Here is a 13,459-nt window from a genome sequence, read left to right on the forward strand (position 1 = left end):
CCATTTCTGCTTCTTTTAATTGAAGCAGAATAATTTACAGTAGTTAATTGGCTTTTGCCAAAGTTAATTTGATAGTGGTGATAGAATGAAGTCAAAATACATCTACTATCCATGGATGTAATAACATTTAGATAAGCAGGTAATTAAACCACCTTGAATCCAGAAACATCTCTTTCTTCAACAACAAACTCATCATGGAAAATGAATGACACTGGTTTGGTACTAATTTTGTATGAAACAATTGTGAAATATTAGGGAGGAAAGAAAATGTTGCCCAAGGAGACTTCTGACCTGAGATGACGAATGAAGAGTGAGAAATAAGTGAAAAATGAGCAATGTTTCTAATAATTTAAGAACTTGAAGACACAGCATGAAAAGGTATTTTTAAAACAAAGACAAGGCTACACTACGTCTACCAAAGTTGTGGAAGTTGTTCTCAAAGGTTACAAATTGTAAAACTTTACATGGATTGAAAAATATCTGGATTTATTTATTTATTTATTTATTTATTTATTTATTTATTTATTTATTTCCTGTTTAAGAAAAATATGCCAGGGCTACAAAATACAAACAGAACACTTCGATTTGGGGAAATCTCTCAAGTCATAGCCTTTTGAACAAATGTGCTGGGAAATAGCATTGTATGTTCCTCCCCTTACACTCGGTATTGGCAGCTGTCAGGGACAGAATAGCAGAATAGGCACTTGTTTGATGAGACTAAATATGAACATCTTAAAATAGTTTTCTTAAATTCTTCTTAATTCTTTATGATGAACCACAAGAAATTTATTCTACAAAATCTTTAACAATGGTCCACTACTTCACAACTTTTAATGGACATATTTATCTTCTTTTCTCTTTTCATTATCTACCTATCTATCATCTATATATGCATGTATCTGTCTATCTATCTAAATATGGTTTTAAATCTGGATACGCTTTTCCAAGAATTATGCATTGAAAATGTCGAAGCAAGATGTTTATATCTGGATGTAGAAGATGCTTTTCAATTTCTCTTTTTTTTTTCTTTTTCACTTTCCAAAGCAAAATTATTTGTAAAACTATTATTCCAAATGCCTTTACTGCAACTATATTTGGGGGAAAAACAAAACAAAACAAAATCTAAAGCTTTTGTTCTTCTTGTTTTATTTTTCAACATCCAATGTCAGATATCTAGTATTTCAAAATCCACAGAAATATGAATATAAACAAATTTTATTCTTCTGAAGCTGACATACACCTCACTGTTGAGCAAAGTGTAGAATACAGTGTAATTGTACAACACAATTGTTCCAGTTTCACAGAGAACACAGGCACATTACAGCCCCCAGCTATTTATTATTGCCTGGCTCCAAAGCTCAGAATTACTCATGGGTTTAATTCTGGAGACCAATTCATATCAAACACCAGTGTGCCGGCTTAGACTGTAACCATTACACTTCCACTCAAGCATCATGCCTCTAGGGTTGAAAGTTGTAGCCAAACTATGAATAAGGTCTTCTGTAGCAACATAATGTATCTCTGCTGAAACAGAGATAGAGGTATACAGAACACTCATTTTTAAATCATCCTTTATAAAAAAGGCAGGCAGATTAGATAACATCATATTGCTTATTGGTTTGTATTTCACACAATGATAATATAATAAGAGATTTTAGAAGCACTCTGAATTATGCTCAAGACCTTCAAAACTAAAAAACGTTTCATCTAAAACCACTGGCAGAAGAGGAAGGTTGGTGGTCTTGCCATGAAATTTTTAATGCACTCTGACAACTAGAGTAGATTATAACTCTTGTTTTTACACAGTTTTGAGACAAGGAAATTCAAAAGTTGGTGTTCTGATTGTTTTTTCTACCAAATATTCCAACTCTTCACACTCTCCAGGGACTTTTACATGTTAATGGGACTTTATAGTGCAATCAGTTCCAAAGACTGTTTTTCATCCTCAGCCTTGCAGGGATTAGACTAGTGTACATTTGACTAACTAAACCCAAGAGCAGAATACAATCAAGTATTCTTGTGAAGTCATAGCTAAATAACATCATCCAAATATCTGAATTCAGATCACATGTTATAATTACCCTCATTATAGGTTAGTTCTTTGTACAATGCTTCATGTATTGTTCTCTTAAAAAAACATACTTCTGCTTACCATTATTTGGATAAATTACTGTGTTTACACATTAAACAGGACTCAAGCTCAAATCATTATCAATAAGACATTTTTACCTAATGATGTATACTTCTAAGTATTGTTTTTAGATTATTCCAGAGTAACACAGTTTTTACAACACAATATCATAGGTGATACTCATTGATTTTTTTTTTTTTTTCCCTATGGACTGCTAACCACTTGATCATTAGTCTATCAAGCTGGCTACCCCTCACACTTGTACACTTTGTGTTACCTTTTTTTTCTTGCACAGATGCAACAAAATTTGGATTTCTCAGGTCTGTATGGCTTTACTTTAACCTACATATAGCATTTACATCAATTTGCAGTGGTGCATCTCTTCTTGTCATTGATGAGATACAGAAAGATTAAACAGGAAATTACTGTGTCTTATTCTTCTTCCAAGAGTTGTTAAAAGAAGTGGGCTATAATTGATTCAGTTTGTCAACATAGTACAAGTATTTCACCTTCTTTAGAACTTTTTATTTGTTGCAAACCTCTAGCTTTTTCAAGTGTTTGATCTTAAAACTGAGGTACAATGTAGATAAAACACTATTATATTTACCGTAGGGATTGTGGGTCAGACTCTCGCACAAACCACATTAGTGATGAAAACCAACTACTACAATTTAATTACCTGCAATCAATAGAAGAAATTCTGTATGGTGAATGCATGCTGTGAAAAATAGCAAATTAAAGGTCTGTCACAGCCTGCAAGAATAAAAGCAAGAAATTCCATAAGTAAAATATGATTGCAAAATAAACAAAGTAAGTGCAAAAATCAACCAGATCAGCTCTTCCTTTAGGAACAATTTTTTTCTAAATTACCTAAGAAGCACAGCCTAATACATCCTATTTTCATAAATCACATGAACATTTAGGACCCCAGTGGGATCTAAACTCTAAAGTACCTCTGTGATTTATGCATATATAGAGAAGTCACGAAGGTGTTTCAGAAAATGATACTTCTAGATTTTTCTATTGCTCTTATTTGCAGTTTTTAAAGAGAAGGAAGGCCTTCATATTGCTGCAGAATTTTCAGTGTGAAAAGATTGAAAATATTTTGGGAGACTGCTAGGAGTGTCTTTTGATAAGCTATTTTTCACTTGATAACTACTCAAGAAAAGACAGTGCAATGAGATTGACCGTTTGTTGTAAAAATTACAACCTCTGTGGTGTAGATGTGAATATCTGATCAAGGGTTTTGTAAACAGAGGATGAAAAACTAGGACTTATGTGCCTGCTATTTTGTTCCTATTTTGCTCATTAGAGCAAGCATTTGGACAGGTTCAAACTTGGGGATAAAATTTTGATGCTATACTTTTTTTTTTTTTCCTTTCCCCACAATATTAATTGCATATTGGGAAAGGGATTCCATCCTTCTATAGTTTAACTGAAATAATAATAAGAATAATAACAATTAAAAAAAAAAAAAAAAAGTGAATTACTATTTTAAACTTCCACAGTAAGATGCTGAATCCTTTCCATTTGCTATGGGTCTGGAATAGATTCTCATTTACTAGATTTTTTTTTACTTATTATTACTTTACACCACCATGCTTGAGGTCAGAAATGAAACCTCTGACATTCAACAAACCCCCTCAAGCTCAAATGCAATTTACACCAAAAGTGAATTCATTTTTCAGCTGCAGACCTTGAGTCTCCTCCCCTAAAAAGTCAAATACTCTCAGTGTTAGGCAAAGTATTTTTGTCGTATAATAGGGAACATAATTTTCTCTTCCAACAGATTTCCAATATAAATAGTCTTTAATTTAGAATCCTGTGTGTAGTGGCAAGTGATGTTTCAGTACCCAGCTAAAAATGAGCAATAACATTCAAATGAAAATTGGAAGCTGAAGATGTAATCATTAACAACAGATGGTTCAACTTGAAACTGATAAACAGGTTGTTAGTCCCCATCACCCCCTTTCCTCCTGCCCTCTCCTTTTTTACTCACTTGAATTTGTTTGTGTATATGCAAGTTGTTCTACCAAAGTCAAACCAACAGGGGAAAGAGGGCTTCCAAAACCAAAAGGTAAATCTCATGGTAAATCTGGAACACACTCTCAAAGAAGTGGAAATTGCTTGAGCATTTGGTGCTGAGGATTTTGGGATTTAATTCAAGCAGGTCCGTTAGCACAGTGGCAGCTTTCTTAGGCTCTGGATTTCCTCCCACGCTGGTTCTTGCCTCAGTATTCTCAGTATACAACCTGCTTCACTAAAAAAATCCAAATATGAGAGACACTCCTCCACTCTTGTATGCTTATGTACAAAACACAGTGAAAGGCAGTAGGAAACTTCAAAGCACATCTGATCACAGAGCTTGGTTGGAATTCATTGCAGTTTTAACATAAATCCTTTTTCACTATTGATCAAGAAAAGTGTTTTTGCCTTTGTGCGCAACCAAACGTTCAAGAACAGACAAAATGAGACACAAAATTGGAATGTTACCAAAGCAGTAAGTGAAGAAAACATACATAAAACACAAAGGTGTGTAAATGTTTGGTTAACATCTATCTTAGTAATTGTCATTGTGTAATTCAGATGTTATGCAAAGGCTTTTTAGTGAGATAAGCACTGTTATTTCACTTTTTATTAAATAAATTTGCTCAAATCAAAGTTTAGTTAAAAGCAGTTTTATTCTGAATACTCTCTAAGAACCTCAGTCTTGCAATTGTCAAAATTCTGTAGATTTAATGAGCAGGTGGAGCAGAAGAACAGGTATACATATATTTGAATTTATAGTACTACAGTTCTAGAAAAACATTGCTGAATCTCTTGAGTGGAATATATCCAGCTTATGATTGGAAGGTGACCACAGAAATATTGTGTTTTTCCAGATTCCCAAACCAAATTTGGCAGGATATTCCGCAGTACAGTAGGAAGAGTAACAAGTCTAAAGTATTAAATGCTGGAACTGGAGACTTGTGGGTCTTTAAATTCATAGTCATAGGGAAGCCATTGTATTCATTGATTAAGGATTATAACATCACTTGTATTCTATCAAATCAAAGGTCCACTTGAGTAACTACGATTTCTCAAAAACAGTTATTCAGATATAACTTAGGAAAGGGCAAAACTGGGCGTTGCTTAAAGTAATACCATCACACCATCATTAAGACTCAGACTACAAAGCCTAAGAGCTTAAGAAGAACTACAAATGAGTACCATATACATACAACATCTGAAAATGATAAATATTTCTAGGACATTAGCCTTACGTTGTTTGAAAGTACGTAATGAGAAACTCTGAGGTCCTTAAACACTCTAGTAAGGAATAACATTTAGATTTCAGAGACTGGAGGTAGCTTTCTTTTGTTTCAGACTAAGAAATATTTTCCTCGGAAGAATCAACAAAACAAAGAGCTTTTTTCCCCATAGGATGGCCCCACATTATTTTCAGTATAGAAGAAATAATCACATGAAATAGAATGGATCTTAAGGTTTGATCCAAAATATTTATGTTCCCAGCAATGAATTATTTTTGTAGTTGCCAGCCCATGACAGATTCAATCTACATCTGTAAACACCAGAACATTTTACATTCTGATTCAATTTTCCTGAATTTACCATAGAGACAAGATTTTTGTGTGTGTGCATGTTAATCGCAGTGTAAAATCATCCCAAATCAATCGATCAATCGATTAACAAATTAACTACTATATAATAGATGGGATTGCGAACATTTCTTGACAGGATGCTGAGAATAAAATATATGTCTACAATTCTTCTGTCAAATAGTCAGCCAAGAAATTATTGCAATATTTTCTTCAGGAGTTTACATAAGTGATGGCAAAACAAATGGAAAAGGTCTTCAAACAATATTTTATCATTTGTATAGACTAAGCAGAAATGGTCATTACACTGAAAAGTGAATAAAAATCATTTTCTTTCAAATTCTGTTTGAATGTAGCAGAACTTTACATGATCCGAAGAACATAAATAAATACGAGATGACAACTACAATATATTCCACAACTAATTATACAATGAGTACTAAACATAGTATAAAGTACACATGAATTAATGTTGCTAAGTGCTAAAAAAGGGATGTCAAAGCAAGAGTTTAAGAAAGTACAGGAGATTGTATATGGTGAAGTTTACTTTATACAAGAGCTGCATTTTATTTGCTATCATTACTAATTATGATTTTCTCTTATACTGCAAAATGCTCACAGAGGTAATGTGTGAACTTCTGTAACATTGTTTTGAATCCCTTAATACATATTATAGAACTGGAGCTTAGTTTTTTAATGTTGCTTAAGTGTCAATCTACATGTTTACACATTCTTAATTGTCTTTTAGTTAATAGAAGTAGCTTGTTTTCTACTTATAATAGTTCTGAGAAAAAGGGATTAACACACTTATTTCACAAAAGCAAAGTGAGTCATGAGATAGTAAATTGTCACACTATTATGTGGACGTCTGTGTTGATAAATTAGAGCTTGAACTCTGTTCTCCCATGGGCCAAGCTAACAGCCTATTTTCCCTTGACCGTTTTCCCCACTTCATTTATAAACAAATGTAGCATATATCTACAGAACATGCACATTCACTTGGCCTTGCTGTGATCAACATGTTATGAAACAACAGTCTAGTCTGGGTGTTTAGGACTGTTAGGATAACATTTTGAATGGCTGCTCAGCTTCCCAGTGCAGTTGTGTTTTTCCTAGATTTGCTTTAATGCAAGTGATTTTTGCAAACAGTGGAGACGCTGGAGAGGTTTACAAAAATGTAAGCCTTTTAACAGTTCACTGGGAAGCAAAGAAAGATCCCTTGCTAACCAGGCTGACTGTAACTGTACAGCTGAACAATCTTGTCACTCCTATGGTTGCTTTTAATATTTGATGACTGGTCACGTATGCCTCATCACACCATCTCTGGAGGGAATGTATTGGGAAATTTGAAAGAAAAAAAAAAGCATCTCTGTTGGAAAGATAGTGACACTGATTTACTGAAGAGGTTATATTTCTATGTTCCCTTTTCACATCTCAAGATTTTGAAGTTGCTGACTAAAACTGAAACTTTAAGTAAAGAAAATAAGAATACGCACTACTTAGTAGCAAGATTCAAAGGATCGATGTACTTTACAACTTAGCTTTGGTCATGTATCTACAAATACAGAATAATAATAATAATAATAATAATAATAATAGGAAAAAGAAATATATATATATACCATCCTACATCCATGTACATAACTCTACTTGATTGACGGACAGACTGAACCTTTGATGCATTCATCAATTACTCGCCCACTTTAAGCCAAAATACTTTTACTTCTTCACTGAAAATGGAAAGAGTAGATGCAGTAGATGGAGTCACAGACATGATGAAAGCAAACTGAAAGAAAAGGCACCCAGTGCTCATCAGAAAAACAGGAAAAAAGTTGTCTTGTTAGATTTTTTTTCTGAAATCAATCCAGTACATCAGAAATGTTTATATCTGTGCTAGTTTTTGGCGTTCTGACACATTTAGATTCAGTGGAATCATAGAAACATTCAAGTTGGAAAGACCCCTTAAAAGTCATTTATTCCAACTCTCCTGTAATGAACAGGGACACCTATAACCCCATCAAGTGGGCAGAACCCCATCCAGTCTGACTTGAGTGTCTCCAAGGGCAGGACATCCACCTCTCTGGGCAACCTGTTCCAGTGCCTCACAATTCTTGTTGTAAAAAACTTCTTCCTTACCTTCAATCTAAATCTCCCCTCTTTTAGTTCAAAACCACTTCATCTTGTCTTATCATGACAAACCCTGCAAAAGAATCTGTCCCCTTCTTACTTATAGACCCCGTTTAGATTCTGAAATGCTGCTCTCAGGTCTCTCTCAGAGCCTTCTCTTCTCCAGACTGAACAGCTACAGCTCTCAGCCTGTCCTCATAGGGTAGGTGTTCTATTCCTTAAGTCATTTTTGTGACCCTCCTCTGGACACACACTAACAGATCCACATCTCTACTGTACTGAGGAATGACATCTAGACACAGGTGAGGTCTCATCAGCACAGAGTAGAGGAACAGAATCACTACCCTTATTCTTCTGGCCTTGCTTCTTTGGAGACAGTCCAGGATACAGTTGGCTCTCTGGGCTTCCAGGGGAATATTACTAATTTATGTCCAGCTTACTATCCACCAGTATCCCCAGTTTTATGCAGGGCTATGTTCAATCCTTTTGTCCCCCCGCTTGAATTAATAGTGGAGGTTAGGGAGACTTAGGAGAAGTCTCTAAACTTGATAGCAGAAGCAAGTACCTACTGAAGCTAATGGCTCTTGGTTTAGGGGCATATTGTTGGTGATTTAATAGCTCTCACCACTTTCCATACCTTTTCTTTAATCCTTAAATGATGTGAGGATGAAGGAGGGAAAAAAGTGCAAAGCGATGAAAGAAATTTGATATTAGCCTTTAATAGTTAGTGATTTGTAGCCATAGGCTCAAAATCACCCAGAAAATAGCTTGGACTTTCAGATTTATCTGAAGGTAGATCTTAAAAAAATAAATATTCCACCCCTTTGTAGTTGATGTTCCTGAATTTCAAATTCTTTCCTTCAGTGAATATTGAGAAATCCAGTCTTCAGCTAACCTTGGTAAAAATTTCTTTTTGAAAGCAATAAATACCTACTTAAGTTCTAAAATGTTAATAGCTGTGCAAATAGTTACTGCTGTCTAAATGAGTGACCATTTAATGAATCACTTCCACCAAAAAGGTCAGTGTAGCAAGTCCCATGTGCATCATGTTATTACAACTTAGCAGCAAATGACCACATTAATATTAACTGACAGATTGCAGACCTTTATGTTTATGTACAGCAGGTTTCTGAAAAGTGCACTTCTGGGAGGTGTTAGAAAACTTTCTGCCAGCATATCATATTGTAAATTGCACTATTTTCAGGTCATTACTTCTTCAACATGTGGACATATAGTTTTCTGAAAGAAAAGAACATTAATGAATAAAGTACACTTGACCTCTTACCTTCAAAATCATACCTCAGAACAAATCATATTTATAAAAATTCTCATTTCAGGGGCCTGGGGCATGACGCAGATAGGTTGCTCCTATCAAGCACCCCTGTGATAGCTCTGAAATAGCTAATGAGGGATACTCAGATCAGAGAACATTGAAGACAGAGGAAAGAGTAAAATTTCATGGCACTGATGTTGCTGGTGCCTGGGTATCCATGAACTGGAGACTTGCCACATCACCATAGCACAGAATTTCCATGTTAGAGGCAGCTATTCCTTCAATATTCACCTTCTGAAATGACACTGAGATGTATTTCCAAGTTAGCTATGAGAAAATGAGCCTTTTCAACTAACATTGACTCACCTGCACAAAAGTCCTAACTATCCTAATAAACTAAGCAAGTATCAGAGTGTAATTTTGAGTTTGCAGAGGAGGTAGGTAAGTTTGTGCCAGCTGCAGAAGCCTGAATATTGCTTCTGTTTCTGTCCCACTGCATGACCATGAGCATGCCACACATCTCCTTCAGTGTTTCTGTTTCTTCTGCTCTCCTCAGCCTATTTAGTGCTGTAGTCTTTCAGACCTATCAGAGACAAGTTCAGAACTGCAAAATGGGGAACATGCACATCCTGAGAAAACATTCTGGTAGATCTTTGAGAAAGACTTGCCTACCTACAAGTAATAGAAAATAATCATTTAAAAAAATACTGAAGAAGTGATTAGTAAGTGAAGTTCTTTCTATGTTTTATAGAAAAGAATATTTCCCTTGCCCTTATCCTACCTTCCTTTCTGAGATGACAGGATGGAAAAATTCTGTTTAAAAAAATCCCTACTTGCTAGTGTCCTTTTAAATTATGTAAAGCCAATTTCTTGTAATATTGTCACTGAACAAATAATCAGTTGGTTGAGGAAGATTTGTGGGTGTAATTATTTATTCATTTTAATGTTTGTTATTAAGCCTTCCTTTTGCTGTTTGCTCCTATTATATGATGAAAGATCAATACAAAGAAGATGAGGAAGTGCAGAAATGACGGTTAATTATCAGGGAGTGAGGAGGAGGAAAGCAGTTCTGGTACAAAAGGCAGTGAGACCTACAAACAGCACTCCAGTCTTTTCTTACATTAGTCGTTGTTTCATAGTGCTGGTTTTTTATTATTTTCTTGTTGGTTTTGGTTGTTTTTGTTCTTGGTTTTTATTAATCTCTTTATATATATATATATAAAGACAATTGAGTGAACACCTCATCTAGGTTTTGTCATGTTTTTCATATTATCTGTACAGCTGTACAAAGCAGTGATGCCAAGTGAATAAAAGAACATGAGTAAAGAAACATATCTGTTCCATTATGTTTTGTTTTTATTTGTTTAGTTGTTGTTGCTATTTGTTTCTTTGTTTTCCCCAGTTGAGGAAATGATTCATTATGTAACTTGTTTCACAACTTCTAGATACTGAACAATCCCAGCTCTCTCAGCCACTTCTCATAAGGCCTGTGCTCCAGACCCTGCATTAGCTTAGTTGCACTTCTCTGGGCATGCTCCAGGGCCTCAATGTCATTCTTGTCATGAGATGCCAAACCTGAATACAGTATACAACATGCATCCACAACAGTGCTGAGTACAGAGGGATGATAGCTTCCCTGTTCCTGCTAGCAACACTATTTCTCATATAAGCCAGGATGCCATTGGCCTTCTTGGCCACCAGGGCAGACTGCTGGCTCATGTTCAGCCAAATATCAACCAATACCCCCCAGGTCTGTTTCCTCCACACAGCCTTCCAGCCACTCTGCCTCAAAGCCTGTAGCACTGCCTTGGGTTGTTGTGACCAAAGTGCAAGATCAGGCACTTGACCTTTTTAAACTTTGTGGTTTCTTTCAGGATAATAATATATATATTTATTTGTTAAATTTATTTATTTATTTATACCCTCCCACCCCCCGAAGAAATTGCATTTGATAGCTAACATAGTAGTTGGTACTTGATAGCTAGTTTAAGGTAACATCAGCTGATATTACTATGATCACACAAACACACTTTAAAATTGTAATTGTGATTGCAGGTTCTGTGTTTTATATATATTCACAAAATGGTTTGTCACAGGCTTTTATGCAATGTGCTGCTCAGTCTTAAATAGACAACACATATTCAGCCTTGAGATAACCTGTATTACAGCAAATCCAGCAAATGCAAAGTTTGCACAAGTAAGAGAAACCTTAAAGTAAGTCTGTGTTCATGATTTTGTATTGATCTCAAGCGTCTGTATAAGCATTTAGAAATTTATCCTGTAGCTTTAGGCCAAGTCTCAAACTTGCTGTTAGTGAAAATCTCTCATATCCATATAATGGTACTTATATATGACAGGTAACTATGATAAATGTCTCTAAGAGTCACTTCCTGTTAATGCAGGACCAGTAACTCCATTAAATTGACAATAATAATACATCTGAAATTATCCTCTCTCCTCTCTAATGCTGCATGTTTGGAAAACTTTTGCCAGAGCCATCTTTTCTTCTAGGTGTTTTTTGTTTTGTTTTGTTTTGTTTTGTTTTGTTTTGTTTTGTTTTTAAATATGGCTTCCCACCACAGTTGAGGAAAAAAAATAGCTCACTGACACATTTTTCCTCTCTCTCTCTTTTTTTCTAAAGTCTTTACAGAGAATCTTTAATAACAACAACAACAACAACAATAATAATAATAATAATAGCAATAAAAAAACTTTAATTATATCAATTTAAGTTTTCTTGCTCATCTAAATTTTGATCTGAAGAAAGATATTCCTTTCACTATCACTTATTTCAGCCATTCATTTCCTTGACTTATTGCCTTACAGGAATGTTAAATTTCATAATGAGAAAGCCACTTCTCAAAGCAGTAGTTACTTTATGGTATCATTTGACCTGCAGTCAGCACAATATTCGTGCTTTCTTTGACAACAGTTACTGAGAAGGACAGTGTCTACAAATGCATGTCTGGAGCAGTGTTTTTCTCTTTAGTCTAATTGTGTGTTAGAGAGCAAGACAATGTTAGTGCCTATAGTTACATGCCCAGTACTTATCTATACTATTTCATACTTGTGATCCATCCAATTTGATTTCCGAGGTAAATCTGATGTTTCAGTGTTTACAATGTTAATAATTTAGTAATAGCTACAGAGACTTTGGCTATTTTCAGAATAGATAAATTGATCTCATTTTCTTAACTAAACACTGGAACTTGGCATCATAAGACAGAAGATGGTTGGAAAAAAATCCAAAATTCTGGAGATCACTCACAGAATTAACTACATTTCAAAGTGTAGGTGGTTGTCAGAAATGGCCCATAAATCTCATTCAAGTAGCAAGATTGCATGATTATTTTTTCCTTGCATGCATCTTTAAATAAAATAAAAGTCTTCCTTTCAAAAAGTTTATGTTAGATTTTTTTTTTATTATTTTTTATTTTTTTCTTCCTTTTACATCACAGTACTGAGTTCCTGCTACAGAAACAGACAGGGGAAGAAATGCATCTCTTGGCAAAGTTACGAACTACAGAGAAGAACAAGGAATTGTTCTTCATTTTACTATACACTTTCCCTTGAAACTTACTGACTGCTTAAATCATCTCAGCTATGCAGAACCCTTTAGCAATAAAATAAAAACTGTACTAAGCACTAAATTTTACACCTAACTAGTATTTCTCATTGACAGAGAGTTTATGGAAGTTGTCAACTTCTGAGCCCAACTTATATGAAAGCAATCATAATCTGAGGGTAGATAAATTGATCTAGTCAGAAATGATGCAAATAAAATTAACACATTTATTAATTTTTTTTCTCTCCCAGCTGAAAATGAATTTGCTGCTTTCCATGCTCTTGGCAAGAGATGAATAGAAAGCTGAATATAGAAGTTTAGTCTCTCCATTAAGCCAAAAATTCCTGCTGGGATGTCTGAGGAAACACTGGCATAGTAATAGGTAACCATTTGGCTTCTGGGCTGCTTGGATGTAGTAGCTCAAAAGCAACGCAGGGCCAGAGGTTATGTTTTATTCATTTTTCAATTGGACTCAGTGGAGAAATCAGAGTGTTTACTACATAAATATGTTAAATTTAAGTACATCATACGTCCCCATAAAAAATCACTGAGACCCAGATTCATTTTCTCCCAGTTCAACAAACCACTTTAAAATACACTTCAATTGATTTCAGTGTTGATGTGAACACTTACTGAAAGTTCAGTGTGTCCTTAAATGATTTGCAGAATGAAAAACATCCACATATGGGTAAGTGCTCTGAAGTATGTACATAAGTATCCCTATTTGGGTCAAATGAAATCTGTGAGGTTTCTTTATTGATATA

This window comes from Meleagris gallopavo, chromosome Z (assembly GCF_905368555.1).
Source record: "Meleagris gallopavo chromosome Z, MGAL_WU_HG_1.1, whole genome shotgun sequence".
NCBI lineage: Eukaryota > Metazoa > Chordata > Aves > Galliformes > Phasianidae > Meleagris > Meleagris gallopavo.